This window comes from Eulemur rufifrons, chromosome 2 (genome assembly GCF_041146395.1).
Source record: "Eulemur rufifrons isolate Redbay chromosome 2, OSU_ERuf_1, whole genome shotgun sequence".
Classification (NCBI taxonomy): Eukaryota; Metazoa; Chordata; class Mammalia; order Primates; family Lemuridae; genus Eulemur; species Eulemur rufifrons.
In genome coordinates this window covers 101,784,973-101,797,460 of record NC_090984.1, presented here as the reverse complement: position 1 = coordinate 101,797,460, position 12,488 = coordinate 101,784,973, and the positions used below count along the sequence as shown (strand labels likewise).

The 12,488-nt window shown below is 52.4% G+C and overlaps 1 protein-coding gene across 1 annotated transcript in view; it reads right to left on the bottom strand.

Annotated features, from left to right (window-relative positions):
- Window positions 1–8,494, bottom strand: part of JDP2 (Jun dimerization protein 2) — a 37,729-nt gene extending 29,235 nt beyond the window's left edge. Inside the window, exon 1 of the mRNA XM_069465134.1 lies at window positions 8,389–8,494. The gene's annotated coding sequence lies outside the window, so the exon portion shown is untranslated. The remainder of the gene's footprint in view (window positions 1–8,388) is intronic.
- Window positions 8,495–12,488: the final 3,994 nt, after the last annotated feature.

Sequence of the window (12,488 nt, the reverse complement as noted above, 5' to 3'; positions counted from 1 at the left end):
AGGGAAGACAGATTCAGCCATGAAAGGACATCAATTAGGTCAACACAAAGGGGGTTCTTATTTCTTCCTTCCCTTTACTGGGGGAAGTTCATGGGTAAAGAAATGGTCACTGCAAGGCTCAGATGGCCGGGAAGAGTGCTGGGCTGCCAATAAAGCCATCTAGTCCCTTAAAGGGCTCCTACCTCTCCATCCACCTTGTCACTGACCACCTACTATGAGCCAGCAGGCCCTAGGAACACGGAGGTCAGATGTGCACAGTCTTAGCTTCTAAGCAGCATTTAAGTAGCATTTTGGTACAAAACTGCTCCTGGATTCCAGTCCTGTAAAGAAAATCATTTCTCTCTCTTCTCATCTTTCTGCCCAGGACCATAAAATCAAAAGCCCCAGGGTCTTAGAAATCCTGAGAAAAAAATCTTCAGCCTACTCTCTGCCCATGGGGGGAGATGCATTTGGCAAGACGGGAGATTGATCTGCTGTCCGTCAGACCACGCATCTCTGTTGGGCCACGCGGTTCTTGGGCTATCTGCCTCCTGCAGGAGTGGCCCTGGAGGGAGACCCACAACCACCTGCCCCCATTCAGGTTCTCAGGTCTAGATCATTCAAGAGAGGGGCATTCGTGAGCCCATTGTGGCCACAAGCGCAAGCCCCATTCTCCATCTCCATTCACTTTTGACAGTGAAGTTCAGTTCCCTGTCTGAGTCCAGTGTCTACTTCTCAATAGGTTCTGCACTCCCAGGGGGAAAGCATGCAAGTAATTTGCACGTGCAAACCACAAAGGCTTCCACTGGACATCACTTTGTTTAAAGAAAGGTACATGGTAATGGATGATGGACCTGCCGTTTCATCCTCAGAACACCTGCTGCATGTGCCCAGGAAGCCATCTGCCCACAGCTCCCAGCCTTGCACCAAAGTTTGTATTTGGTGTCCCCAGGCTCCTTTTTCTGTTGTTGTTGTTGAGACAGGATCTTGCTCTGTCACCCCAGCTAGAGTGCAGTGGCATCATGATAGCTCACTGCAACCTCAAATTTTTGGACTCAAGTGATCCTCCTGCCTCAGCCTCCTGAGGAGCTGGAACTACAGGTGCATGCTACCATGCCCAGCTAGTTTTTCTATTTTTTTGTAGAGACTGGGTCTCACTCTTGCGCAAGGCCTCAAGCAATCCTCCTGCCTCGGCCTCCCAGAGTGCTAGGATTACAAGCGTGAGCCACCGCACCCGGCCCCCCGAGCTCTTTCATGTGTGTTCCACCTACTGCATCTCCCACACCTGGTCCCCTCAGCCGCTCCTTCCCACCCCACATCCCTTCTCCCCTTCCTTAGCACCCAGTGTCCCCTGGGCCGTCTCAGAAAAGGATCTGAGACTCAATCACATAGAGTTATAGACTTAGAGCTAAAGAAGGCCCTGTGCTCACCCAAACCATATCCTCATTTTGACATGAGAAAACTGAAGCTCAGAGAGGTTAAATGACCCACTCAACATCACACAGATAAAGAGGGACAGAGCCAGGGTGAGACTCCTGGTCCCCGGATGTTGGGACCAAAGCTTTCTCACTCTGCCCTTTTTGTTTCCCCTCCTGGGTGGAAGCGGTGTTGATGCCTTTGGCAGAAGGAATAACCTTCCATGGTGGACTTGCAGACACCAGCCCATAGTAGAGGGTCATTCTCCTGCACAGAGGACCCTCTGCCTCCTACAGAGATCCACAGAGATCTCACAGAGAACTTCCCTGAATAACCCATGGCAGCCTGAGCGGGAGCCCAGACATAGATATGGGCCCCTGAGACCTCTCACATATGAGTGCTCCCTGTGCTGTGATCCTCCCGGACCCTGAGCTGGACCGGAGTCCAGGGGCAGCAAGAGAGCCACTCTCCACGCCCTGGAACTGAGCCTGCAACGCAGAGAGGGCTGCAGGCTGCCACGCCAGGAGGCCGCTCCAGAGCACCAGGAAGGAGCTGCACGTTCCCCCCGCCCTCCACTACAGAGAGCAGGAAAGGGGCCAGTGCAAGAACCCATTCCTATGTGGCAAAACTGTGCCCGGCCCTAACTAACTGTGTGGCCACCTGGCAAGCGAAGGGGTGACTTCCAGTGGCCAGCAGCTGTCATGGCTGGGTGCTGCCCAGGTGTCCCCAGTGCTTAGCACCATTTCTGGCACAGAAAGCGTCATCAATAAATGCATGTTGAATCAGTAAGTGAGTGAATGAACGAACAAATGATAAATTCACGGCAGAGCAAAATTCCGCAAGTGGCATAAAAATCTGTCTCTGGAAGCTTAGATGCTCGTTGCCAGGCCATCATTCCACCTCCAGGGTATTCGTTCCCACAGTAGACCCCAAGAAAAATACTCTGGAGGCTTCTGTGTGTTTCCCTGCCTAAGCCGTCTCCAGGAGATGGAAGCCAGACCCCACTCCGTTCCAGGAATGACGGTGTCTGCGTGCAGCTTCTGTTTATCTTCATACAGATGGTATAAATGAGACACTAACAAATGATCCCCAAATATAATGAATTATCTGCTACTGTGGAACCCCCTGGAGGGGTGCCACCCCCTGGGAGCAGTGGCCCCACAAATTCGTGCCATTGCTGCTCCCCTGTGAATCTATCCCAGTGACAAGCCTCACCCAGGGGACCAGGCGCCAGGCTTTTGTTTGGAGAAGCAGAGATCTTCCTTTCTTTCCTTCTCCCGCGAGGGAGCCCCTAACAGCTCAGATACAAACCACAAAGCCCTTAACCCTGCCTTCCCTAGGAGACAACCCGACAACCACGACAGCTGACACTCGCCAGCGAGAAGTCATCCTAAACATCTCTGGGGTGGGGGGCGGGAGACCGAGGAGCGGGGTGGTTGCCTTTCATAATTGGATCCTCATTAACAGCAAAGAGCTGGCTGACTATCTAAGGCTGAAAGGCGACTTTGGTGATTTGAAAAATAAAACAATTTGATGTGATTTAGGGATCTATTAAAAAAAGGGGTGGTGGTGGTGGTGGTGGTGGCGGCGGCGGGGAACACATAAGAGCCAGGAGGAATTTACCCACTTCAAGAGAGACTTAGGAGAGATGACAAGAGGTGAAATCATCTCCCAGACTGGCTGTTCCATACGGAAACAATTTAGTAGGAAAAGGAGAACTATTCACTAAAAGCTTTAGGAGAAGAACCCGGAGTTTTTTCCCTTCAAAGCCCAGGAGGTCTGAAAGGCAGATAAACACCCTCCGTGTCTCCATTAGTGACCGCGGTGCGTAAATAGCGAGCAAGCGCCATAGGTTGGCAGAACATCCAAATTGGGAAACGGGGCTTGTGCCTCAAAACACAGGCCTGGAGTCCAAAAAGACTTTGGCAATTTGGGACACTGACTAGGAATCAGCTGGAAGCTAACCAACAAAGAGAAGCTGGGTCTGTACAAGTCCGAGATGGGGACTGGCTAGCAAGGCATGAATGAGACAGAAAGGGTTCAGAAGGTCACAGTCCACCCTAAGCCGTTGTTGAGCCCGAGATTATGGGTGATCTGATGCCGCTCACTAAAAGCCAGCTTGAGGAAAGCAGGGGCCAGATGGATCCACAGGGAAAGAGCTGGAAGAAAGGATCCGCTATCTGTATCTCCCTACTCTGACTTCCTCAGGGATTTGTAGGTGCACAATCTAGTCTGGGCAAGGCAAAGCAGAAGAAAAGCCAAAAACATCTCAAGTCTAGAAAATGGGCTCTCCTGGGAGATATTCACATGAAGAGTCATTTCAGCTAAAAGAAAAAAGGTAGCGGTCACTTCCCTCTTAGTTTCTTCTCTTGTTTGCTGTTCGTACATCTGCAGGATACCATAAATCTTTTTTTCATGGGAGTGTCTATAAATAAATAATGGTCTTGCTTTGATGGGTCAAACTTATAAAGGGATAGTCTTATTAGAAAGTAGCCAGTAGTCGGTATCTTCATCCAGGATGGCAAAGACAAGTGAAGGAAAAAAATAAAAATAAAAAGGCAGGTTAAGAGAAACTTAGGATCGGCATCATGGACTTCATGTCCATAGAAACAACAGTTTAACGGAGGCTATAAAATCCCTTTGGGCCTCTTTGAGAAGGTTAGGTCCCCTCCAGGCAAGCAGCTGGCTTGGGCTGGCATCAGGAACCAGGAATGGGTGTGCATGTGAGTGCAGATGGCTTGAGGCTCAGGCCTGGAGCTACGAGAAAGTGTCAAGTCAAGGAGTGGGGAGGGTTACAGGCCAAGCCTCAGGAGCAACGGTGGGGCTGGAAGTCAAGGGCAGGGCGTGGCAACTGAGAGTCGGCAAGAAGAGTGGGAGGTCTTGGGAGCTGGCACCCAGGAAGATTCCCAGGAGACAAGAGGATGCAGAGGGCAGGAGAGGAGGAGAATGGTACCGGGCGAGTGATCATAGAGCGTAGTACCCACTATCACAAATCTTGGAGAATTAAACACCAGACTTCTTCTTGGAGCTACAGAGTCATCCAGGATGACCTCTCTCTTGGAAACTGAATCATGTAGGTCAACCAGCTTCCAAAAGACAAGGGGATCCAGGAGGCGAGGAGCAGGAGGATGGAGAAAGCCCCGAGACTGAGAATGTTGGCTGTCCCCAGCTCTGCAGGCAGGGGAGGGAGGTGGGGTAAGAGAGGGAGCTTTGGAGTCCTGTCGCCTGCGTGTGAGTCCGAGCTCTGCCCCTTACCAGCTGTGTGAGCTTGGACCAGTTCCCTAATCTCTCTGAGCCTCACTCTCTTCAGCTGTAAAGTGGGAATCATAGTGTTATTTGCCCTGGATGGCTGCTGAGAGGATTAAATGAGTTAATGCCTGGAAAGTACCTGGAACAGCGCCTGCACATAGTGAGTGTGAAGTCAGCGTAGCCACAGGGCCCTTCCTTCCTGGAGAGGCGCTGGTGCTGCATGACCCCTCAAGGTCCCTTCTGGAGTATTCCCACTAACAGTGGTCTCCCTTTCCTACAGCCACTAGAAGGAGTCTCCTCAGAGGATTCTCTGCTCTCTCACTTTCCAGCTCTAAATCCCAAGTGGGTAGGGCCACCCTGCATCCTGACAGTTAACTGCAGAATACAAACAACGGGTGCCAGGTCAGGGCTGTGCACAAAGGTACAGAAATGGGGCCCAGCACCTGCCCTTCGTCTCAGTTTATTCTAAGGTCTCCTCTACCCTGCAGGCCAGAACACAGCTGCATAGACCACTGGCAACAAAGGCACCACCAACAAGCTGGGTTTCCATTTCAGCCCCAGAAGTGGAGGACCAGCATCTTCTGTGTCCTTCAGTCTACTCCATCCCTGTGCTGCTTGGAAGGGGTCACGCCTCGGGTCTTCATAAGAAAACGATGAGGGATGGCTGGGCTCAGGAGAAGCCACTGCACACAGCAGGCATGACCCCTGCATGGCCATCCCAGCCAAAGAAGAACCTGCAACCTTCCCCTAGGGGACTCCTGCTCTTCCCTGGAGACCAGAGAAATGCTTCCAAGAAGACCCTGCCTATAGACACAGCTTTGTCCTCTGCCTAACGTAGGTGCTCAATAAATACACATGAAGTCATTTCTGCCAGGAAAGTACTGTCACTGGACAAGCTTTCCATCCTCTCTTACTGCCTCAGCCCAGTTCTTGTCCTTGGTAACAGGGGTTATAGTACCACACATGGCACAGACGTCCACACAGAGCGTGATAACTGCTTTGGTCCTTTGTAAACACGCCATTGGCCAGCTAAAGCTTTGGGAATGGAGTTCTACAACTGAATCCCACGGGCTGCAGCAAGAAAAGAGACTGAAACAACAACAACAACTAAGTATGGTGGGCTCTGGCTGGGCCTCCCACAGCCAGCAGTAACTGTAAAGAAACACAGGCTGAAATTTCCAAGACTGGGTCGCTAAGGCATTTGTCTCTGCTGAGTTTTGAAAGGCCAAACCACGTACACACATACACAGACACACACGCACACACACACAAGCGGGTGCACACACATGCACACACACATACACACAGGCACACGGAGCTTGGCAGCCCCTAAGTTCCAGAGCTGGTAACACAAGCCACCGAACCGACTGCCAAGACAAGCAACAGAACGAGCCAGGCCCGGTTTCATTGGCCACCATACGCTGCATATGGCCCGGGACGCAGCCAAAACAGTGTTCTCACCCTCCTCAAAGGCATAGGAGACCCTCTGTTTTCAAACACACCTCCACAGAGCCTTAATTAAAGGAAAATGGAAAAATAATGTGCCTGCTGCTCTCGCCCTGCCTATGTAGGTATGCGCACACACATACCCATACACACTCATTCCATTTTTCTCTTCCTCCCATTTCGGTTTCAAACATAATTCATTCGCATGGAAAAAAAGCAAACTGCATCCTGCAGCAGAAAAGCAGAAAAGAATGTAGCTTGCCCTCAACCCTGGCTCTGATTGCTCAAGTTGAGCTGGGCCTGAATGAACACAGAGCAGGCCAGCCTGGAGTCTGCAATTGGACCCTTCCTTTCCAGAGTGGAGCTAGAAACAGACACTCAAGAGACAGGCAGCCCATTGCAACACTAGTAGCCCCCAGACAAACAGGGCCCAGAGAGCCTAGCCCTGCCAAGGATCCTGCAGGTTGGAAAAGATGCCCACACATCGTGCAAACAGGTGGGAAGACAACAGCAGATGTACAGAGACAAGAAGAGCTTTCCCTGATGGCTACAAAAGCTAGGCAGTGGATGCGTGAGGAGACCCTTATTCAAACCCTTCCTAGGGGACACCGTTAGCACTTAGGGACACATCTCCTTGGAGGTGGCTGCAACCAAGCTAGGAGAAAAGTCAGAGGCCTACAAACCCATGCTTTCCTGCAGCCCTTCAAATCATATAGCACCCAGCTCTTCAGGAAGATTCTGGAGCTGCCTGCAGCTCTGAACCAAAGCCAAAGTAGAAGGGGAACAGAAGAGTCTTTGAGAAATCCATCCTCCCTGTTTTAAACAAGGCAAAACCTTAACTGCTCAGAGGCATGAGAATAGATCTTGCTTCTCTTCCCCGGTTCTCAGGTTTATATAAAATCAGAGCCGTGCTCACACCTGATACCTGGTTAAACTCTCGCCTAGAAACCTGCAAAGGAAGATAAGACATCCATCCAAGCTGCAACCAGATTCGCTGGAAAGGTAAAAGCAATGGGAGGTGTTTTTTAAAACCCTCAGGGAAAGGAGATTACGGGGGGAAGGGAAATGATATGTGAACACAGCTCCTAGCAAGGACTTAAAGGACATTTTAGTACAAAAGTACCCAAACATGGTTCAAAGCTTCACAGTTCCTGATGCTCCTCAAACTAAGACCCTGGGGAGAGCCCACCAAGATTGAAACCTGGGTATACAAACCCACACAGCCTGCAAGCCCTTTCTGAGACACAGACGTGAGCACATCTGCCCTGAGCACATGTGCTGGGGCCCTAGCCCCCTGCTCTGGATGCCATTAGGGAGGGCAGCGCATGGGCAAGGGTCAGGCAATCTTGCAACTGGAGATGCCCCAAAGGGCTGGTTGATTTCCCCTTCCACCAGCCTCTCCATCTCTAGCCTCACCAATGGCCCATCCATCCCTGCAAAAGAGCCAGGGCCTCCCCGTTTTCCCCGCTCCTCCCACTGACTCAGGCAAAGCCTGGCTCTGCCACCCCAGGGTCCAGGGGTCCAGGAGTCCAGGGGAAAGGACCAATCCCCCCAGCCTCCTTTGAGGGGAAGGGCAGAAGGGAGCCTTCTAAACTGGGATGGGCAGGGGAGAGGCTGGTTACCTAGAAGTGCCAGAATGCCTCCTTATGTAACCTGGCGTGGGAGACAGGGAAGACCAAAGGGGACCCTGGGCACCCCTAGGCCCCCTCCCAGCCCAGAATCCCAGAGCAATAGCCCTGAGAGAAGCTCCTTTCATTGGATCAAAACCCCGAGCCTTTCTCAGTACCCTCCTCCCGGTCCGGGTCCTCCAGGGGCCGTGCTTCCTCCCTGCGAGGAAGGCAGAGGGGGCACGAGTTGCCAGCAGGTCCTTGTCATCCGTCCATCACCGTTCCCCCGCATTTCCCTGGCCTTTCACCCTCCATCTCTACCCCCTGGCCCGTCTCCCCGGGCAGTTTTCTCCTCACTCACCCCGCCTTCCCCGCCGCCCGAGGAGAGCACCTCCCTGCAAACGGACGGGGGAGGAGAGCGCGGGAGGGAGAAGAAGGGAGCGCCCGGCTGCCCAAGGAGCGGACGGAGCCTCCCGTCCCGGGGCGGGAACCAAAGGGAAGCCACCAGCCGCCTCGCGGGAGGGGCCCAGGCTGCGGCGCCCGGTGCAGAGAAAGCTCAGGGTCCCGGGGCTGCGGGAGCTCCCCGCGGGGCCGGGCTCCGGGGCTCGGCGGGGGCGGCTGTCCCAGGTGCCCACGGCCGGCGCGCCCCGCCCCGCCCCGCCCGGCGCCCCCCGCGCGCCCTGGCACCCACCGTGCAGAAGCCGCGGGCGGAGGCGGCGCCCTCGGGGCCGGGGCCCGGCTGCAGGCGCCGTGCCCACTCCGCGCCGCTGCCGCCCGGCCGCGGAGCTCCGCCCGGTGCCCAGGCCCGTCCCGGCCTGGGAGCCGCCGCGGCGCCAGCCCCGCCGCCGCTGCAGCGTCCGCCGCCGCCAGCGCCCCCCGTCGCGGCCGCCGAGCGTCCCTCCCGCAGGCTGTGGCGGGCGGCGGGACCGGTTGCATCAGCCCCGGCTATATAGCGGCCCCTGGGCGGCGGGGAGGGGTCGGGAATGCGGAACCGGCCGAGCTGCCAGCTCCAGACGTCAGAGGGGGACGGAGAGGAAGGGAAGGAGGGGACAGGGAGGAGGGGGTGTGGATCCGGCGCTTCACACCCACTGACCTTCACCTCCCCCGCCGCCTTTGGCGCCCTCCTCCTGCCGCCGCGCGTGCTCCTCTCCCCGCAGGGGCGGCCCCGGCCCCGCAGCGCCCGCGCGGGCTCCATCCAGTCCCCCGGCTGTGCCACCCCGCGGCTCAGGAGCGCGCGAGAAAGCAGGACGCGGCGAGCGGTTATGTAAGAGCACCCCCCGCGCACGGCCGCCCGGCTCGCACCCGCCAGGCACAGCCGCAGCCCTGGGAGAGAGATGCGAGGGGGAGGCTGTGGGACAGTCCAAAGCCCCTTAGCGCATGGCCCGCGGTGACCATCTTCCTCAGTCCGGGGCGCTTTTCCCCAAACTGAGAAAGAGAGAGAATTTCAGCACAATTTCATCCTTGGACTCTCCAGGACCAAGTGGGTGAGGGGGCGATCTCGCCAGCTTGTGTTATTTTTCCGTGGAGAAGGATGGGCAGAGGATTAAGGCATTTGGGGACCTCTGTCCCTACCCATAGGCGGGCCACCGCAAGCGCCCGTGAGCCCCGAGGCACAGCTGCACCGGCCTCCCGTCTTCTAGGGCTGCAGCCTGAGACCACCGCTTTCTCTGCGGCTGCCACAGTTTGACCCCTGGGCCTGTGCCCTGCCCCCGCGGGCTTCTCTTTTCCACTCAGGACACACCAGTGAGCAGACCAAGTCCTCAGCAGACCCCAAATGGCCTTCTTCCCCATTGCGACTTCTATCCTCCCAGAGAGGCGATAGTGACGGGGACTCCAGAGGAAATGTGACATCCACCGTGCCCTCCAGTATGTAAAGGCACAGAGAGTCAGAGCCCTCAGGCAGCAGTGTGGCTCAGGGTTGGCATCTCCTACCTTCACAGCCCTTGGGTGCCCAGCCAACCCACTACGTTTTGCCTAAGCCAGATAGAGGCGATGATGTTTACACTCTGTGAGCTTTGGCCTCCTTCTTAGAGTGATGTCAGGTCATCACCCATAGAAGAAAGGAAGTGAAAGAAAAAGTTCATGCCTTCTTGGAGTGCAGATGCTCAGAGTGAAAGAAACAACAAGACTTGAGACAGAAGGGAGCAAATGAGCAAACCCCAACATGCATGTCTCCCCCTGCACTCTGTGAGTGCAGAGACTTTATCATCTGTGTTTCCCCGGTGCGCGAAATCTTCCCGCGTGAAAGGAGAGACAGACCAAGTCCCGTACGTTGCCTGACCATTTTCACCTTCACCATCAGCAGCCTCCCTCTCACCATCGGTGTTGGCAAGTAAGAAGAAAGGAAGACCCTGAAAGAATATACATTCAAAAACGAGTAGTAATTTGATAGTCTTGTGGAAGAACATGACTCTCAGCCCCAGAAAGGCCAACTACACCTTTACCGCAGCATAAAGATCAAAGTTGAGCACCGTGAAACTGCCTGATGACGTTTCTCCCACGAGACTAGGGTCTGGATGTTTATATGGAACAAAACACTGAACAGGGGCAATGTTCCTTTATGCGTCTTCGGCTGGGACTTTGAATAAACTAAACTGATCTTTGTACAGGGACCAATAATTAGCGTGTGTGGTTAGAGCGGGTCCTCTCCAGGGCCCACTATGGACTGTGGCTGGGCCACCAGCAGTCCTACTGGGCCTTTGCTTCCCCCACAAATTAAATGTGCTACAGGGGTGGCACCAAGAGGTGACTTGGGGGGTCTTTAGCCCCCTTCACCTCTCTATAATATTCATTAGCCTTCCCTGTTATTTGAAATGAATGTTTTTCAATTTTATGTAGGATGCTATGGGAACATGGCTTCAAGACCTCCCTTCCAGCCACATTACCCCCTACCAGGCCCCTTTACGTAGTCACTGCCTTTGGAAGTGGCTGGAAGGAGAGGCCATAAACTGGCTCCTTTATGCGGACATTGGTCTGCTTCTCCCTGCAGTTGCTGGATGGAGCTGATCTACTAGTGGCTCTTAGGGACAGACGAGTGATCAGTCTAAGGCAGTTTAAATGTAGGTTTCCCACTACTTGCAATTAGAAAATTCCTGATTAATGCATTTGGTTTTGCATCTCTGATTTATTTGGACTATTGTGTTTTAAAGCTTAATGGACATCAATGAATTCCAAACACTTTGCAAAGAGGAAAAAGGGAAATGGTGAGGTAAAATAATTTGCCCCCCAGAACTGTTCCTCCAATAACAAAGAAGAAAGTGCTAGTTCTGAGTAATCAATCCACTAGTCTTCATACTAGTATTTACTGACAGTCTATTGTGTGCCTATGAGGTACACAAAGTTTAAGACATGATTTCTTACCTGTCCCCACTTCCCACCTAATTAGAGAGAATGACTTACAAATTAACGAACAGCAAGACTAAGAGTAGCTAAGAGCTAATTACGTGACCCAGACTGTACGCACCATAGGGGTTCAGATAGGATTACTGCTCCATTCTCTACTCAAACTGTGTAGACCAAAATTACAAACTAGTAGCTGGCAGGCTGAGTTAGGCTTTTCTGGCTCACTATTACATTAAGATATCTAAGATTTTACATAATAATCTAGATTTATAACTTTTCTTAAAAAAAAATCAAAGTCAGGCAACATTGGGCATATGTGATAGTCAAGATTGGCTAGGTTTTGCTGCAGTAGCAAGCATCCCCAAAAACTCAGTGACTTGACACAAGAAAGGCTTACTTCTCACCCACACAAGACAATTGTGGATCTAGTTGATTCCCAGGGCAGCTGTCCTATAGGTAATGGCTCAGTATTGCGTCTCTATATCAACAAATGCATTCATGGTCACCATGGCAGAGAAAGAGAGAGAAGTAGTGAGGGCCAAGCACTAGAAGTTAAATCTTTCCTCCAGGAGTGACACACGTCACTTTAGGTTACATTTCCTTGGCCAAGGCAAGTCACGTGGCCATTCTTAATTTCAAAGAGGCAAGGGAAGGTCAGTCCTCTTATGCACCATGGAGAAGAAGGGAGCTAGAAATTAGTGAACAATTAATATCTACCACAGCATGCATTCCCTATGGCAAAAGTGGGCTGGAGCCCTCTATAAGGTGCCCCTTGAGATGGGACTTAAACACCCCAGTTTAACACAGTCTCCACCCAGCCTACATGACCCCCAGGGGCATTTGATTTTGCAAGTCCTTGCCTCTCAATATCTGTCAACAAAAACATATGCCATGCAGATTTCTTAGGATGAAGGGCAGAATGGTATCATGAAATCAAACAAGAAATTGAGACTAGCTATTGTATAGTCTGGAAATTACAGAGACCTGTTTATGGTGATTTCTTCATGCTGCTCTTCCTTTGATCAATCAAACACCCACCAAGAGAGACCAGCAGAAACCAGCCTCCCACACTCTTCCCTAGGGTAGGAGGGGAAGTTACATGGTAGTGATTTGGTGGGGGGGGGAGTGAAAGGGTTAGGTATCTGGTTTAAAGTTTTTAAAAATTCATATATATGTAAATATATATACATATAGACATGTATATGCATATATTCAAGGCTGAAATATTTGAGAAGAAAATCTGTGAGCTGGGAATGGGCAGCTTCTCTTCCAATAACCGCTAATGAGAATTTTATAAAACATGTCTAAAGGTTTAAGAATAAATCAGCACCCATAGAAATACAGCCATCTCTGGGAAAGCCCAGCATCTTCTCTTAATTTCCCAACACAATAAGGCTTGGAGGGAGAAGGAATGGTAACTTCTCTGGTTAAAATTCTGAGGCAGGTGCA